The sequence below is a fragment of the Amblyomma mixtum genome, chromosome 1 (assembly GCF_055824585.1).
Source record: "Amblyomma mixtum isolate Tamu chromosome 1, ASM5582458v1, whole genome shotgun sequence".
NCBI lineage: Eukaryota > Metazoa > Arthropoda > Arachnida > Ixodida > Ixodidae > Amblyomma > Amblyomma mixtum.
The window spans coordinates 46,922,065-46,938,492 of NC_143012.1; positions in this window are offsets into that span (position 1 = coordinate 46,922,065).

A 16,428-nucleotide genomic window follows, 5' to 3' on the forward strand; every position below is an offset into this window, starting at 1 on the left:
AGAACTGGCTCTGTTGTACGACAGGGGACTACACCGTACTACAGGTAATAGTGTGACAAGAATTTCTGTCGTCAGGGCCTACAATACTACCGGAAAATCTGTTGTGAGAACAAAAATTACCGACGATTACGTTACTTCCTAATGCGAAATTTGAGCGCAGCAAAAAGCTGTTTCACCTTTTCGATAGATTGAGGCAAAGAAATCGAGCAACACATGTATGCGCTATCACAGAGTTTTTTTTTTTATTTTTCACACGTATTCCTTTAACAAAGATTCCACTAACAGTTCTTGACAGTCATGAATGAAGCTTTGTGGTCGGAGAAATAGACTGATATATGTTCGACTTGGTACACCAATGCTTGATTCTCAAAGACGAGATCTATACAAGTGCCTCGCGAGGTTGTCACAGCCGTGGGACGCGTTACGAGCGAGAGGAACGGGATGTTCTCCCGCATAAGTGTTAGGAAATTGCTGTTTGTCTTTATGTCAACATTAAAGTCCCCCACTACTAACATCGGTGTGGATCGATGGACGGTTAATGCGAGTTGCAGGAAGTGCACGACGTCTTTCGTGAGTGCGGTAGGGGCGAAGTAGGCAGCTACTACCAGCAAGCCGTTGGGCAACTTTGCGGCGCACAGTTCGCCAAGTTCATGTGACGTGCCAAACATTTCGACTGGTATTGCAGAGAGACCTGTGCGCAAGTAGATAGCGACTCCCGCCGCTCTGTTGTGGTCTCTGCGAGCACCACAGCAGTATAGGAAATCTATGATTTTGAGAGGCTCTTCGGGATCCATCCAGGTTTCAGCAAAGCAAAGTACAGAGGAATGGCGCAGAATGTGATCGTGGTGTACGTCCTTGGCATGTGCGGCAAGGGAGCGTACGTTAAGAATGTGGTTGTGAATGATGAATCAAGTGCTGCCAGCGAATGACGCGTCCATTGGCTGTCTGCGTGTGTTACTGATGTGTGGTTAACATGTTAAGCTTCGCCTGTAAGAGTGGAACGCGACAGCGTCTTGCAACGCTGCCAGGGAGTCCACAGAACGCCATCGCCAATTCGGCTGTACGCCTTGCTGGACGGTAAATTTATTTTTTGAGGAAAGGAAATGTATCTCTCTCGCATATCTGGGTGGACACCTGCACCTCGCCGTCAGGGGAAGGGGGAAGATGGGAGTGAACGAAGACGCCGTATTAGCTAGACGCGCCTTTGTTCATTCCAAACCATTCAGCTGGCATTACGGAGTGGCTAGCGTGCTCGTATCGCACTCCGGAGACCCTGGTTCGATTCCCCAACTCGACCAATTTCGTTCTCGGTTTTATAGATTTATGCGGTCTAACTAGAAAGGTTAATTAGGCTATTTCATATTTACATTATTGCATTTCTATCCATCGTGTTCTGTCATTAACCTGTCAATTGTTGGAACTGTCTAGGGTGTTCGACACAACGTATATGAAACGAGCAACGTCTTACTGAGTGGGGAAGTGCGTGGTGGTGGTGGGAACGCGGCTTCGTACTTATCTGTTTTTTTTTTCAGCAGCGTCTCCTTCCGCGGACGCTGTTGTCGCTGCGGCGCGCGTCTTTCTTTTCTTTTCTTCTGACCTCTTCATTCTCCTCTATATTAATTAGGCTAATTGATTAATTAAGCAATTAACTAAACTCAGTCCAACTTAGTTGCAGCATCACTATACGATCCCTTTGATTGGTTGCATGGTTACTAGCCAAAGTACAATTGGCCCCATTTGAAATTCGCGCACTGTGACGTCACGAGCATTTCGACCAATTGAAAAGCATGACATTGGGGGCGGAGCTGGTTACGAGGCCGACGCCGACGCCGACGCCGACGACGACGCGAAACCCAGGAACGGACGCCAAAGAGCTGCGCTCTAAAAAATAGTTCTGTCTTTTGATACGGGAGCCAGAAATTGTCTAATAAGGAACCGATTACTCATTAGCATCCAACCAAGCGCAGTCATACGGCTACAATGGGAAGGCGTACAGCTTTCACAGAAGCTTCTCTGTAGAAGAAAAATTTGTCCTGATCCGGGGATCTTGCCTGTACCAGGTGGTGGTCCCAGGTTCCTTTGTAAACTGCGCCTGCGCTTGGGTGGATGTTAGTGATAGTTGCTCCGCTATTACGAATTTACTCCACCTTGGGGACTTCCCCTAAAACTAATTGGAGAAATTTTCTGTTGAAGAATCACACTGCTGCCAATTCTTATGTGAAGGAAGTTTAAGTGAAGCATGGCGCAACTAGGACTGCCTCCTAAAAAACCGCCCCTTCCAAGAGTTATCCTTGTGTAGCATACAGAGTGCTGCGCACGTGGTACACAATGACTGGAAACCAGTCGTGTGCGACTTGTATATACAGTGTGCATTTTATATATTGACAGTGACCACTCGCTCACGGTACGTATCTGGTTTATGGTTTATGGAGTTTAATGTCCCAAAGCAACTAAGGCTATGAGAGACGCCGTAGTGGAGGGCTCCGGAAATTTCGACCACCTGGGGTTCTTTAACGTGCATTGACATCGCACAGTATCACGGGCCTCTAGAATTTCTCCCCCAAAGAAATTCAACCACCGCCGCCGGGATCGAACCCGCGTGTTTCGGGTCAGCAGCTGAGCACCATAACCACTGAGCCACCGTGGCGGCGGTACGGATCTGTTCCTGGACATCGGTGCATGTTAGTGTGATTGTGCCCTCTATATACGTAGATGCTTATTCAAGCCGTAATGAAACGCGAACACGCATTTCCAATGTTTTTCTACTTTGCAGCGAGACATTCCTTTACCATTGCTTTATGAATATGCGCTGAGGTAGACTTTTACTCAAAAACTTTAATTAGGCTAGTTGTATGCTACAGATGAAAGTTCACGTAATATATTTTCTTTTCTTCACAAGCCGTGTTCGCGTTTCCTTCGGGCCTGACTCAACATATCTCGCCCGATATCCGTTCTCGCTGTCGCTCCAATGTGTTTTCCCCCTATCTATCTCCTCTGTCCCCTTCCCTTCCGCGGGCTGTAGATACCAGTAGCCGCAGCAGGCACACATATGTTCGAACAGTTTTGATTTTATTTTTAATTTTAGACTGAATAAGACACTACTAATGCTGCTGTTTTCGAGCAGTTTTGACTTTATTTTCATTTTTAGACTGAATAAAGCTACTAATGCTGCTGGCAGAATACAACAACAGTTGCATCACTTTCTCAGCGCACGGCGAATGTATACGCACCCAGATCCACGCTGACTAGCTTCTGTGCAGCATACACCCTAATTACTGGCGGTCCGCACGTGGCTGGCCCGACGTTCTGACAACACCATTGTTGTGAGGTCACCGTGAGTACGCGCCTTCCAACAGACCGCCTGTGAAAAATTGGAGGGATATGTTAGTGGGTCCCTCATCTAGTTAGGATCCTCATAGCACTCACCACGAGTACCCACATCATCGGCCCGTTTTTCGACGTGGCTGGTTGTGCGAGGCTTAGCAGAATCTTGTGCCCCAGGTTGGCCATACGTTGGCAACCCTGGGTGGCCAATTATTCGCTCACAACGCCAACTGCAGCCCCGCCGCCGCCGACGACACGCTGGATTTTCTGCCCTGACGCTATCGCGCCGAAACTTGCATGGTCACGAGATCTTTAGATGACGTCAGAGAGTTTTCAGTCACTAACTAGGTGTAAACTTAGAAAAAAAAAATGTTCTTCATGTAGCTATCGCTGTTAAAAAAATGTTTTGTAGTGAGTTGGGCATACTGCCGCAGAGGCAACTCATCCAGTGTTCTGATATACACGTGCTCACTTTTGTTGTTTGAGGATCAAACTTCGTCAGTATTTTTCCTCAAAACGTGTATTTTGTTATATAAAGTAATTGCGCCTGTTGACAGCTCAAAAACGTGACAAGGCCTTACAAGAGCATTTATTTTTTTCCTGGCTGCAAACCGGCGAGGTGATAATTTCTTTCCAAAGAGGTGAAAAACGGCTTATCTTTGACATCGATTCAGGCATACGTAGAGAAGAACGAAACGTCGTCCTTGTTCAAAGAAGGAAAACTCTCGGCTTCGATTCTGATTTGGTTGGTAAAGCATGCACTGATCTTGAGGTGAACTGTTCGACTCCTGTTTTTCGGCAGTTCTCTACTTCATTGCATGTTGTCCCTCCACTGACAGGTGGCGAGCAACCAGACGTGGGGCACTTTACGATGCATGGTGCCCAAGCAGCTCATAATGAGGAAAAGCAGTATTTCACGCCTAAAAGGAAAAACGGTATGCACATATTCGCGCTGCAGATTGGATCACAGTCGACGAAAAGCGCCGCGCAAGGCCTAACATCCTGTAGATGAACCGCATACCTCCTCTGCGGATGTAAAAAAAAAGAGAGAGAGAGAGCTGAAATCGGAGGAGAAACGCGTATTTCACGGGGAAGTGCAATGGGAGTTTAGGCTCGCCAACCCGCACACACAGTTCCCTGTGACACGTTGCAGTATACGCGACGCCCATATATACAGTGTGTATGTGTGTGGGGGATGTCTTTGAAAGACTATATGTATACCACACAGCCACCGCGGTGAAATTGCGCGTGAGCAGCGCGTTTTGTCTAAGTAGACCTTCTGACACAGCTGGCATAAGTCTCGCAATTTGCCCGGGAAATGATGATGCCATGCATAGTGCCTGCTCGACTCGAACATCTTTCGATTATGAGCTGTTTCTCTGATTCACTGTCATTGCCATCGTCTCCGTCGTTTTCATTAGCCTTCTGTTAATCTTTTCATTCATCTTTTCACGTTCACTGCTCTGAGTAAACCACTGTAAATGGCCTATGTTAGTGGACACCTCACAATAAATAGGTTTGGGTTTGTTGGGGTTTAACGTCCCAAAGCGACTGAGGCTATGAGAGACGCCGTAGTGGAGGGCTCCGGATAACTTCTACCACCTCGGGTGCTTTAGCGTGCACTGACATCGCACTGTACACGGGCCTCTAGAATTTCTCCTCCATCGATATTCGAGAGTGTGGGGTTAGGGGGTAGGCGAAGGGGTGAGGGAGAGCTCGATTTCGGGGTCTCCCCCCCTTCCATTGTATAGGTGCCCGTTTTTAGTATAGTGTTGCAGCAATCCCAATTTGCAGTGCCATACATGTTCCACTTGTTTCATAGATGACCACGTTTTGAGAATTCGTCTTGTGAAATGCAGATGAAATGGTTCTGAAGAGCAGCTCCTCTGGGCAGCTTGAATGTAGTCCACAACGTAGTGTTCAGCAGGTACAACCTGATACGGTTTAAAAACAGCACAAAATACAAATCGTAAAAAAAAACACCCAGATATGCATTATATGTGACGTGTAATATTTACCTATCAAGCACATCAATCATATCAATCTATAAACGGTCTTATTTGAGTGCACACGAGTACGAGGTTCGCGGTATAAAACATGCAATAGATCTAAATTAGCGACTCAGTAGCTGCTTATAAAAGGTGGAAAAGTGTGCACAGGGCAATCCCAATGAATGCCACAGGTGGCGTTATCGTCGCCCGTCCTCGGAGTTTTCAACCTATCAGAGCCCCGGAAGTCATTACATGGTTTCTGCAGTAATTTTCTAAACTGACACAAATAGGTCCGCATGCAAGTATGCGACACGATAGGCGCAACAGCCGCCACGGTGGCTCAGTGGTTATGGTGCTCGGCTGCTGACGCGAAGGACGCGGGTTCGATCCCGGCCGCGGCGGCTGAATTTCTTTGGAGGAGAAATTCTAGAGGCCCATGTACTGTGCGATTCCAGCGCATGTTAAGGAACCTCAGGTGGTCGAAATTTCCGGAGCCCTTCACTACAGCGTCCCTCGTAGCCTGAGTCGCTTTGGGACGTTAAACCCGCTAAACCAAACCAAACGATACGCACAACTTGAGCTGGCTGCCTCTCATCTACTGACAGGAGGCGAAGCTATAGCTAGCTGTCACTGCAGTGCAGCAGCAAATCTCGATTAGCGAGAACTGCAACTGTGCACAGAAAGGAGTAAAAAGGGTGTAGGCTATCTGCTAGTGTACACCCTTTCCTAAGAGGTTATGGGCTAGAGGACAGCTTATATCATTTTTACTAACATTATGCGTATTTGTTTTTGTTTTTATAGTGGAGGAATGGGAAGGCAAGGTACAGATGCGAGAGTCACGATCCTTACAAAAAAAGTTTTAGGCAGTCTATAGGGTGTCATAGACTTCTGTCTATAAAGTCTATGGAGTGTCTATAGACAAATCCTAGAGAGCAGTCTATAGGCAATACAAATGCTATAGACAGTCTAAAGACAATCTGATTTATGGCTGTCCACTTTTAGTAGACTTTTATCTATAAACAGTCTATAGACTATGAATAGACAACAATAAATATCCACAGGAAGTCAATAGAGTCAATAAAAAGTCTATAGACTGTCTATAGACCATTTTTATAAAGGGAGGAGCCGCATCCTGGTCTAGAGCATCTGGAGGGGAGAGCGATAGCTGAATGCATGCAAATAAGAGTTGCATCTGTCCGGTAGTCACCCACGGGGCAGAAACGTGGAGGCTAGCGAAAAGGCTTGAACATAAACTGAGGACAGCGCAGCGAGCTATGGAAAGGAAAACAAAATGTGTTTAAGAGACCGGAAGCGGGCAGAGTGGGTGAGGAACAAATTCGAGTTCGTATCCCAGCTGAAATCAAGAACTGGAAATGAACATGCGAAGGGCATGTAACGGGAGGAGAAGATACATTCTAAACTTAAAGGAGTAAAAAGGGGAGTAAGCCGTCCTCTGCTAGAGGATAGCTTACTACCCTTTTGCTCCCATATATATATATATATATATATATAAAAGGACAGGGTTAACATAGGAGAGGCCTTTGCCCGGCAGTGGGCGTAGTCAGGCTGATGATGATGATGATGATGATGCATCTTCGTGCTTAGAGTGTAACCGATGGTCCCTTACATTAGAGTGAAAGAATGAATTCCGAGAGAAGAAATGCGTAGAAGGAGGCGTCAAAGAGTCAGGTGGACCGATTATCTTAAGAAGCACGCGGAGATAAGGTGAGCGCAGCTGGCACGGGACAGGGTTGATTGGAAGGATATGAGAGAGGTATATTTGTCCTGCAATGGGCGTAGCAGGGCTGACGACGGACTCCTGCCGATAAGACGTACGCGTTGCCGCTGTGTGGCAATTGTGGTTTTCGTAACAGAGTGTTTCAGCAATTGCGCGCGGTAAACATGGCAACTATATACGTGTTGTGTCCCCTTATTGCTTTTGTGTGTGTGCGCCCCCGCATCCTCCTCCTAACGACCACTCGCATCCTCCTCCTAACCTCCTCCTAACGACCACTCGCATCCTCCTCCTAACGACCACCCGCATCCTCCTCCTGTTCTGGGAAGCCAATCCCTCCCGTGGACGCTTCTCCGCTCCCTCCTTTCTTCGGGCGGCCAGTTCGGCTCCTGTCTCGGTCGACGCTGGTCGCACCCTCATCGGCTTTAAATAAACGAAGTCTTAAAGTACCGTGTGCGTCTTTCGCTGCATTCAACACAGCGACCGGACACGACAGTGGCGACGAGAAAGTGGATTCGACCCGCGCTACGCAACGCTATTGACAAGCCATGGCTACGCGAGGGTTTCCCAATCAGATACCAGAATTCAACGGTTCATCGTGGTCATCGTGGGTTGGACGTCTTCAGTTCTACTTTGAAGCTAACAACATCACAGACCCAGCCTTGAAGAGGGCCAACCTGCTGACGCTGTGCGGGGAGCAGACCTACGATACTGTCTGCGCCCTTATTCAGCCAAGCACACCAGCGGCAGTGTCTTACGACGACATCGTAAAAGCGCTGCAAAAGCACTACGACCCAAGGCCATCCGAGGTCTACAGCCGGGCTCGTTTCCAACGACGAGATCAACTGGGAGGAGAAACTGTGAGCGCCTACGTAGCCGCGCTCAAGAAGCTCGCTGCCGACTGCAATTTTGGAACGCTGTCGACAACAGCTACCGGGCAGGAGGGAGACGCAGCTTCTTCTGCTAACACCACCATGCTTCCCTTGGACGTGATGTTACGCGACAGATTTGTGTGCGGACTGAGTGACGAGTCACTGCAGCAGCGCCTGTTCGCTGAGAAGGACCTCACATTCAGCAAAGCTTACGACATCGCCGTTCGAGCGGAGAGCGCCGGTCACCAGCAGAGAGGGATTCGCCGGAACACCGAGCCGGTACACCAGACAAGCAACCAGGTGCGCAAGCCTTCTGTTGTTGTAAAATCGGTCAAAAAGGCACAACGCTGCTGGCGGTGTGACGACCAACACAACCCCCAGGGATGTCGATTTCAGTCAGCCACGTGTAATTTTTGCCACAAGCGAGGGCATATCGAAAGAGCATGCATTACGAAACGGAGACTTGCCAAGATAAAGTCACCTTCCCAGCCTAATCACAGCGTCAACGCCTCAGAGAATACGCCGCTATCTGATCTCCATGGAACAACATCAGCAACACCATCTGTGTTGTACGACCTGAACACCATGAATCTCGGCACGCGACCGAAGATTTTTACAGAAGTAAGCGTACATCACCAGCTGATTAAGTTCGAGGTGGACTCCGGCGCAGCCTGTACTCTGATCAGTGAGGACACGTTCCGAACTTCATGGCCATCTGACGCACCCGCCCTGCAACAAGACGACACGCACCTGCGAACGTGGTCAGGACAGAATCTGCCACTATTGGGCTCTGCCAACGTGCAGGTTAACTACAACGGCCAGACCCATACGCTACCTCTGCTTGTTGTGAAGGGCACAGGATCAAGCCTTCTAGGGAGAAACTGGTTTTCTCCACTAGGCGTGATGATATGCGGCATACACCAGACGCCGAGCCAGAACATGGTTGAGCAACTGCAAGAGAAATACGAAAGAGTATTCTCGGAAGAGATTCCAGGAAACGAAGGGCCCCCGGTCACACTGGAGTTGTTGGACAACGCGCAACCCAAATTTCTGAAGGCCAGGCCGGTGCCGTTTGCTCTCCGAGATTCAGTTGAAAAAGAGTTGGACAAACTGGAGCAGCAAGGTGTCATCGAGCCGACGCAGCATTCCATCAAACTCTCAGCGTACGACTACGCTCTGGTCTACCGCAATGGGAGTAAACATCAAAACGCCGATGCGCTAAGCCGTCTGCCACTAGACGCAACTGTTGACGAACCATTTCCACCAGGAGACGTTCTGATGTTCGAAGCACTGCCAGAACCTCCGCTTACAGCAGGCACAGTTGCAGCATCTACGCAGAAGTGCGCAGCTCTCCGGCTAGTTTACACAGCTGTTCAACAAGGCAACGTGCATAAACTCAAAGGGGACAACTTCTACGCTTACCGCAGGCGAGCTACAGAGTTGAGCACCCATCGCGGCTGCATCATATTTGGGTCCCGAGTTGTGATGCCGAGAGAACTACGCGCACAAGCTATGTCTCTCATCCACGCCGGACATCGGGGCATCGTTGCAATGAAAAAGTGTGCCAGAAGCTACATGTGGTGGCCTGGCATTGACAACGACATCGAAACAGTGGTGCGAGAATGCAAGCCTTGCCAGAGCAGCCGGAGCGCCCCGCCGAAAGCTCCTGTCCCAGAATGGGAAAAGCCAGACACACCATGGCACACACTGCACATTGATTTTGCAGGACCAATTGAGGGCTGCACTTTCCTTGTGGTCGTAGATGCCTACACAAAGTGGCTTGAGATAAGGCAAATGGGACAGACGACTTCGGCAGCAGTCATTGACAAACCTCCGATCACTATTTGCAACGTTCGGCCTGCCGCGCAAGGTAGTGTCGGACAACGGAACACCGTTTGTGTCTGCGGAGATCCTCAAGTTTTATCGCGACAACGGGATCTCATCAGTTACATCGGCCCCCTACCACCCAGCGACAAACGGACAAGCCGAGCGCTACGTAGCCGAGCTAAAACGCGCCCTTGAAAGAGATCAGACAGGCTCGCTGCAGCGCCGCCTTGCGCGCTTTCTCTTCAAGCAGCACACGACGGTTCAGAGCACAACAGGCGAGACCCCCTCGAAAATGATGTTCGAGCGTGAAATGCGAACCCAGCTCACAGCCATCCTCCCCGAGCCAAAGTCAGAGACGTTCCGGGAAGAAAAAGCAATTCCGCGCTGCGGCACGCTTAATGAGGGGCAGCGCGTCCTCGCCCGACAGTTTCTGAAAAAGCCACGCTGGGAGGAAGCTACAATTGTCAGACGCATAGGCCTGCGCTCTTGGCTCGTCAACATACATGGCACAGTAGCACGCCGACATCTCAACCAGCTGCGTAGATTTACGACGCCGTCTGAGAGCTGTCCGCCAGCGGAGAGAACACGTGCACCATCTTCCCACATAGCCTGGCACCTCTTCCCGGAAGAAGAGACTTCGCCCAGGACAGACCTAGGAGACACAGCGAACAACAGCCAGCCTACAAGTGTTTCTCCCCCGAGCGCACAAAGCCAGCGCGCCTCCACGCGTGAGCGCCGACCCCCTGCACGATACCAGGCAACTTTCTAAGGGGGAAGGAAGTGTTGTGTCCCCTTATTGCTTTTGTGTGTGTGCGCCCCCGCATCCTCCTCCTAACGACCACTCGCATCCTCCTCCTAACCTCCTCCTAACGACCACTCGCATCCTCCTCCTAACGACCACCCGCATCCTCCTCCTGTTCTGGGAAGCCACTCCCTCCCGTGGACGCTTCTCCGCTCCCTCCTTTCTTCGGGCGGCCAGTTCGGCTCCTGTCTCGGTCGACGCTGGTCGCACCCTCATCGGCTTTAAATAAACGAAGTCTTAAAGTACCGTGTGCGTCTTTCGCTGCATTCAACACAGCGACCGGACACGACAATACGGTAACCCTGACTGTACTGCGAATGCAGCTATAGGGAAGTCCAAAACGGCAGCAACGGTAACGGGTTACTGTATTCGCCGTACGGATGTCCAGCAGTAATAAAAGTCTCTAATATTAGGGAACAAACAGCCACAATAGCGGCCGTAAAAAGAAAAAAAAAAGAGTCTAGCACGGCTAAGCGCGGAATATCGTGCAGTAGCACGTGACTTACCTGGTTTAGCGTTGTTTTGCACTGGCGTTGTTGGCATTGTTATTAACGGTTGTACAGTCGTGACGGTGAGTGTAACATCTTTATGTTGGCAAGGGTACACGAATTTTATACGTAAACATTTCACATAGATACAACTGTTAGTTTCACAGCAGAGTCACGCACTTGTAAAAACACTGTTTTAAGGTCGATATAGTAGTTGGACATTACTGTGATGTCTCATATGAGCTTTGCATTTTGAAAGACATGGTCTATACAGCGTTTCCACTGAGTTGCGACCAATTTGTTTGGACTTGCCAGTATAAATCTTAGGCCTTGCTGCAACGAGTTTACATCGTTTGAATGCTTCTCAGCGTCTTTGTTAAAGCCACCGAGCCATCAGAGCTTTTGCCTTGATTACGTGAGGCAAACCTCTGACTACATTGACAGCCGCAGTTTCAGACGCTGGTGGAGCAATGGAGGCAACCACCACTGCTAAGTCATTGGATTGTGGGCCCCTGGAAAGTTACCCACAACCATCTGGGCACATGGACAGTCTGTCACAAAGCAGGCTTTAGGGACGTACGTATGCCCCTAAATCGGAAAATGCGTCCAGAATTGCTGCCGTACTAAAAATTAGGAAGTCTTGAATTAGTCCGAACTACAGAATAAACGATTCAGTTCAGGAACGAATGAATCAGCGAACGACCCGGCCACCACGCAATCGTCGGCAAACGCACACACAAGAGCGTCCCAGTCGTCTCGGCACCTGTGTAGCATGCTGATCGCGCAAATAAGGTCTTATCTGAGGCAACCGTCCAGGAATCTTCCACTTCCCCGCCAAGCCTCCAAGAAGCCGCATTTAACGAGAGCTGCGCGTGTCACGGGTGCGCTTGCCAAGCCGAGTGACACTACTGGTTGGCGGCAACCAGAAATGCTATGCGAGAGGCCGGCGGGTTCACAAGCATCACGGAGACCGCGGACAGAAAGAGAGCGATAGAAAGAAAAAAAAAATATCTGGGCACGTGCGCGGTGGAATAGCTAAACGGCCGCTGGAGGGGTGGGGGGGTGGAGGTGGGGGGGGGGGGGGGGCATTTCTACTTTATGACCCCCTCTTTTCCTGGGCTAAAGGGGTACACCCACTCAACCGGATCAGTTAACGTCCAGTGTCAAGTAGTGTAACGTTTCGGCCATCGAGCCTCGGTTAGGGGAGAAACGGCTGTCTGTGTCGGAGGTGGTGAGGGGGTTAGAGCAGTTGAGAGAACCAGTCGTATATACGTATATATATAAAAAAAAGACAGCGCGCGCGCTCGTTCAAAGCACGAACCTCGCCATTGCATGCCGCCTCTCCCACCGCCTTTCCGCTCTTCTCGCTGGCTGTCTGAGTGTATAAAGTTACGCCAGTTCTTCTATTTGCGGGAGAGGATGACGATGCGAGGAAGAGCGCGTGTTCGTTAATGACTTATGTTCTCCCCCCCCCCCCCCCCCACCCAACCCTTACAGCGAGTTTTCTCTCTCTCTCTGCTTCGTCTTGTTTTACACGGCCGCCGTTTGAGCGTCCCCCGCCGCAGGAGGTTAATGCGTTGATTCTTTTTTCCTCTCCCTCTTTCGGGGTCCGCCAGCGGCTGACGCAATCCGCGAGCTGTGTTGCCGCACGTGGCCCGACCGGGTTTCTGCGCGTGCGTTCCGTTTTGGAGAGCTTCGCTTCGTTTCCCCGATCGATGCGTGTCCAGGGAGGTTAGAGAAAAAAAAAACGCCAGAGGAAGGCAGGAGGCAGGGTTGTATTTGTTTATTTCAATGGAAGCTGTCATGGGCACCACGCGGTTGATAACTAGGGTACACTTACCTAACCACACATGCACACTTGTACGCTGGGTTTCACTAGGTTGGTTTATGGGGTTTTAACGTCCCAAAGCGACTAAGGCTATGAGAGACGCCGTAGTGGAGGGCTCCGGAAATTTCGACCACCTGGTTTTCTTTAACGTGCACTGACACTAGGAGAGGACAAGGAAACACATTTGTTTTGGACGCATACTAAGTTTCCAGGAGGTCCATATAGGTTGCTGCATCAAAACTAGTTGGTCGTCCCAGGAGATCCATATAGCCTGCTGCATCCAAACTAGTTGGTTGTCTCAGGCGGTCCATATATAGGCTGCTGCATCAAATTTAGTTGGTCGTCCCAGGAGGTTCCTATAGGTTGCTGCATCAATACTTGTTGGTCGTCCCAGGAGGTCCATATATAGGTTGCTGCATCATATCTAGTTGGTCGTTCCAGGAGGTTCCTATAGGTTGCTGCATCAAATCTAGTTGGTCGTCCCAGGAGGTCCATATATAGGTTGCTGCATCATATCTAGTTGGTCGTTCCAGGAGGTTCCTATAGGTTGCTGCATCAAATCTAGTTGGTCGTCCCAGGAGGTCCATATATAGGTTGCTGCATCATATCTAGTTGGTCGTTCCAGGAGGTTCCTATAGGTTGCTGCATCAAATCTAGTTGGTCGTCCCAGGAGGTCCATATATAGGTTGCTGCATCATATCTAGTTGGTCGTTCCAGGAGGTTCCTATAGGTTGCTGCATCAAATCTAGTTGGTCGTCCCAGGAGGTCCATATATAGGTTGCTGCATCATATCTAGTTGGTCGTTCCAGGAGGTTCCTATAGGTTGCTGCATCAAATCTAGTTGGTCGTCCCAGGAGGTCCATATATAGGTTGCTGCATCATATCTAGTTGGTCGTTCCAGGAGGTTCCTATAGGTTGCTGCATCAAATCTAGTTGGTCGTCCCAGGAGGTCCATATATAGGTTGCTGCATCATATCTAGTTGGTCGTTCCAGGAGGTTCCTATAGGTTGCTGCATCAAATCTAGTTGGTCGTCCCAGGAGGTCCATATATAGGTTGCTGCATCATATCTAGTTGGTCGTTCCAGGAGGTTCATATAGGTTGCTGCATCAAATCTAGTTGGTCGTCCCAGGAGGTCCGTATAGGTTGCTGCATCAAAACTAGTTGGTCGTCCCAGGAGGTCCGTATAGGTTGCTACATCAAAACTAGTTGGTCGTCCAAGGAGGTCCGTATAGGTTGCTGCATCAAAACTAGTTGGTTGTCCCAGGAGGTCCATATAGGTTGCTGCATCAAAGCTAGTTGGTCGTCCCGTTGGGACGACGCCAACCATGTATGCAAGGATGGAGGAACGGTGAACGGAATTAAGGATTAGGCTTTAGAGGTATGTCATAGGCTTATGCAGGGACCAGAGGGACATGAACTAAACCCACCCAGCAGGGTTGTTCTTTTCTCATTCATTCATTCATTCATTCATTCATTCATTCATTCATTCATTCATTCATTCATTCATTCATTCATTCATTCATTCATTCATTTATTCCGCTTCGCTTTAGTTCGAGCAACAGTCTCCTGCACAGTTGGTCAATGAATTCAGCCGGATCACATGCCCTCACCTTAGTTTAATGCTCAAGATGCGTCCAACGATATACCAGAACGCATGCCCATTCTACATAGAATACCCCAAGTTTATATCACATACCTTGGGCATGCCAAAAAAACCAAGCGATGCAGAAAGTGCCAAAGCCGACACACAAGCAGTGGTAGGAGGTACTGTTCAGCTCGGATCTCGACGAGCAGAATAACCTGGTCATCAGGGCCCGAGCGGCAGCAACGTCCAATGGAGACTTGAGCAGGGGACGCCACTCACGCTCCGTCGTCTAAAATATTCGTGCAAATAAATTCATTACCTCCACCACAACCACACGAAGTGATTATGGTGGTGGTGGCAAAACTTTATGGTCATCTAAACCAGGGGGGTGAGGGGTAATGGTCGTCTCGAAATAAATTGCGTGGGCCCTCATCACGACGTCAGGTTGCGCGAAGTCCGTGGTTTCGGGCGACCTCTAGGCCTAACCCACTGTGCATAGTTGTCTTTGGATCCGAGCTGAGAAACGCAGTCTCCCACCGATTCTGGCTTTAGAGTTGGAGTCCCTGAGAGGGTATAAACCCTTTGGGCACTCGTATAGTATATCATTTAGATTGTCTTTAGAATAATTGCATGAAATGCAGCGGGAATGATATACCGCGGGGTACATGATGGAATATACATATAGGGGTTCGGGAAATACGGTTTTTACGAAGTGGTCATTCAGAATCGCTCCATGCACTGACAGCCGCGCCCGCCTCTGTCTTATCTTGAAATAAAACGCCGGCGGAAGAGAAGGAAAGAACGGCACTGGAGCGCGCGTGTTTCCCGGGAAAACCGTGAAAGGACTCGTCCGGTGAACGCCGCCACACGTCGCACGATTGAACGCTGACTGCACTTTTCGACGCTTTCTGGCCAGAAGCGCGTTACTGCAGGGAGTCGTGGCGACATCATAATTGTTCTGAACGCAGCACTGTCGCTGGAGGTAAGAACTAAAAGAGTTTAATCGAAAATAATTTTACATTCAAGAGATAAAGACACAGAAGAAAGGAAAGGTGAGAAGCTAATTAATTATTAATCATTTAATGACAATTAGTGGTTTTTGAGGAAAGGAAATGGCGCAGTAACTGTCTCACTTCTCGGCGGACACCTCAACCGCGCCCTGAGGGAAGGGAGGAAGGTGGGAGTGAAAGAAGATTGGTTTAGTTTATTGGGGTTTTTAAGGTCCCAAAGCGACTGAGGCTATGAGAGACGCCGTAGTGAAGGGCTCCGGAAATTTCGACCACTGGGGCTCTTTAACGCGCACTGACGTCGCACAGCACACGTGCAATGGTGGTGGTGGTGAAAAACATTTATGGGCAATTAAATTTTTACAGAAAGGTGATTGGGGTAGGACCCTATTGGTCCTTTCCCCTCACAGTACTAGGTGGAGCCCCTATTCCGGTGTCCCATTGGGAAGCAACGCCGCCCGCGTCCGTTGAACCAAAGCCTTTTGGCTCTTTAGGTCTTGACAGCCGAGCAGGGCCGCCTCCCAGTCCTCTCTGGTGGGGTTGGGGGAGATAGATAGGTTTGATTGACACGCCCAAACCATGTGGAAGGTGTCAGCCACCTCCCCACAGAACTGGCACGCGCCATCAAAGGATGTAGTGAAATGTTTAAGCACCGCCGGGCACAGTACATTGTTAGTAAGAATTTTGATGAGGAGGCGCTCGTCAGCGCGATCCAGACCCTTACAAGGGGCCGGGTAGCGCCAGTGCTCCTCCTTGTAGTAATCGGTGCTTTGCTTGAATGTAAGGGCCAGATTGTCTGATTGGGAGTACCCTTCCAAGGACAGCACGCTGCGGCGATAACATAGAGCTCTCGTGCACAGACCAGCAAAGTTGATCTGTTAGCGCCGCTGCGGATTCAAAACCCAGTCCTGGCAATATTTATTTTATTTCTCCACTCTCTAGGTCAGGGGCGCCACAAGATTATTGCT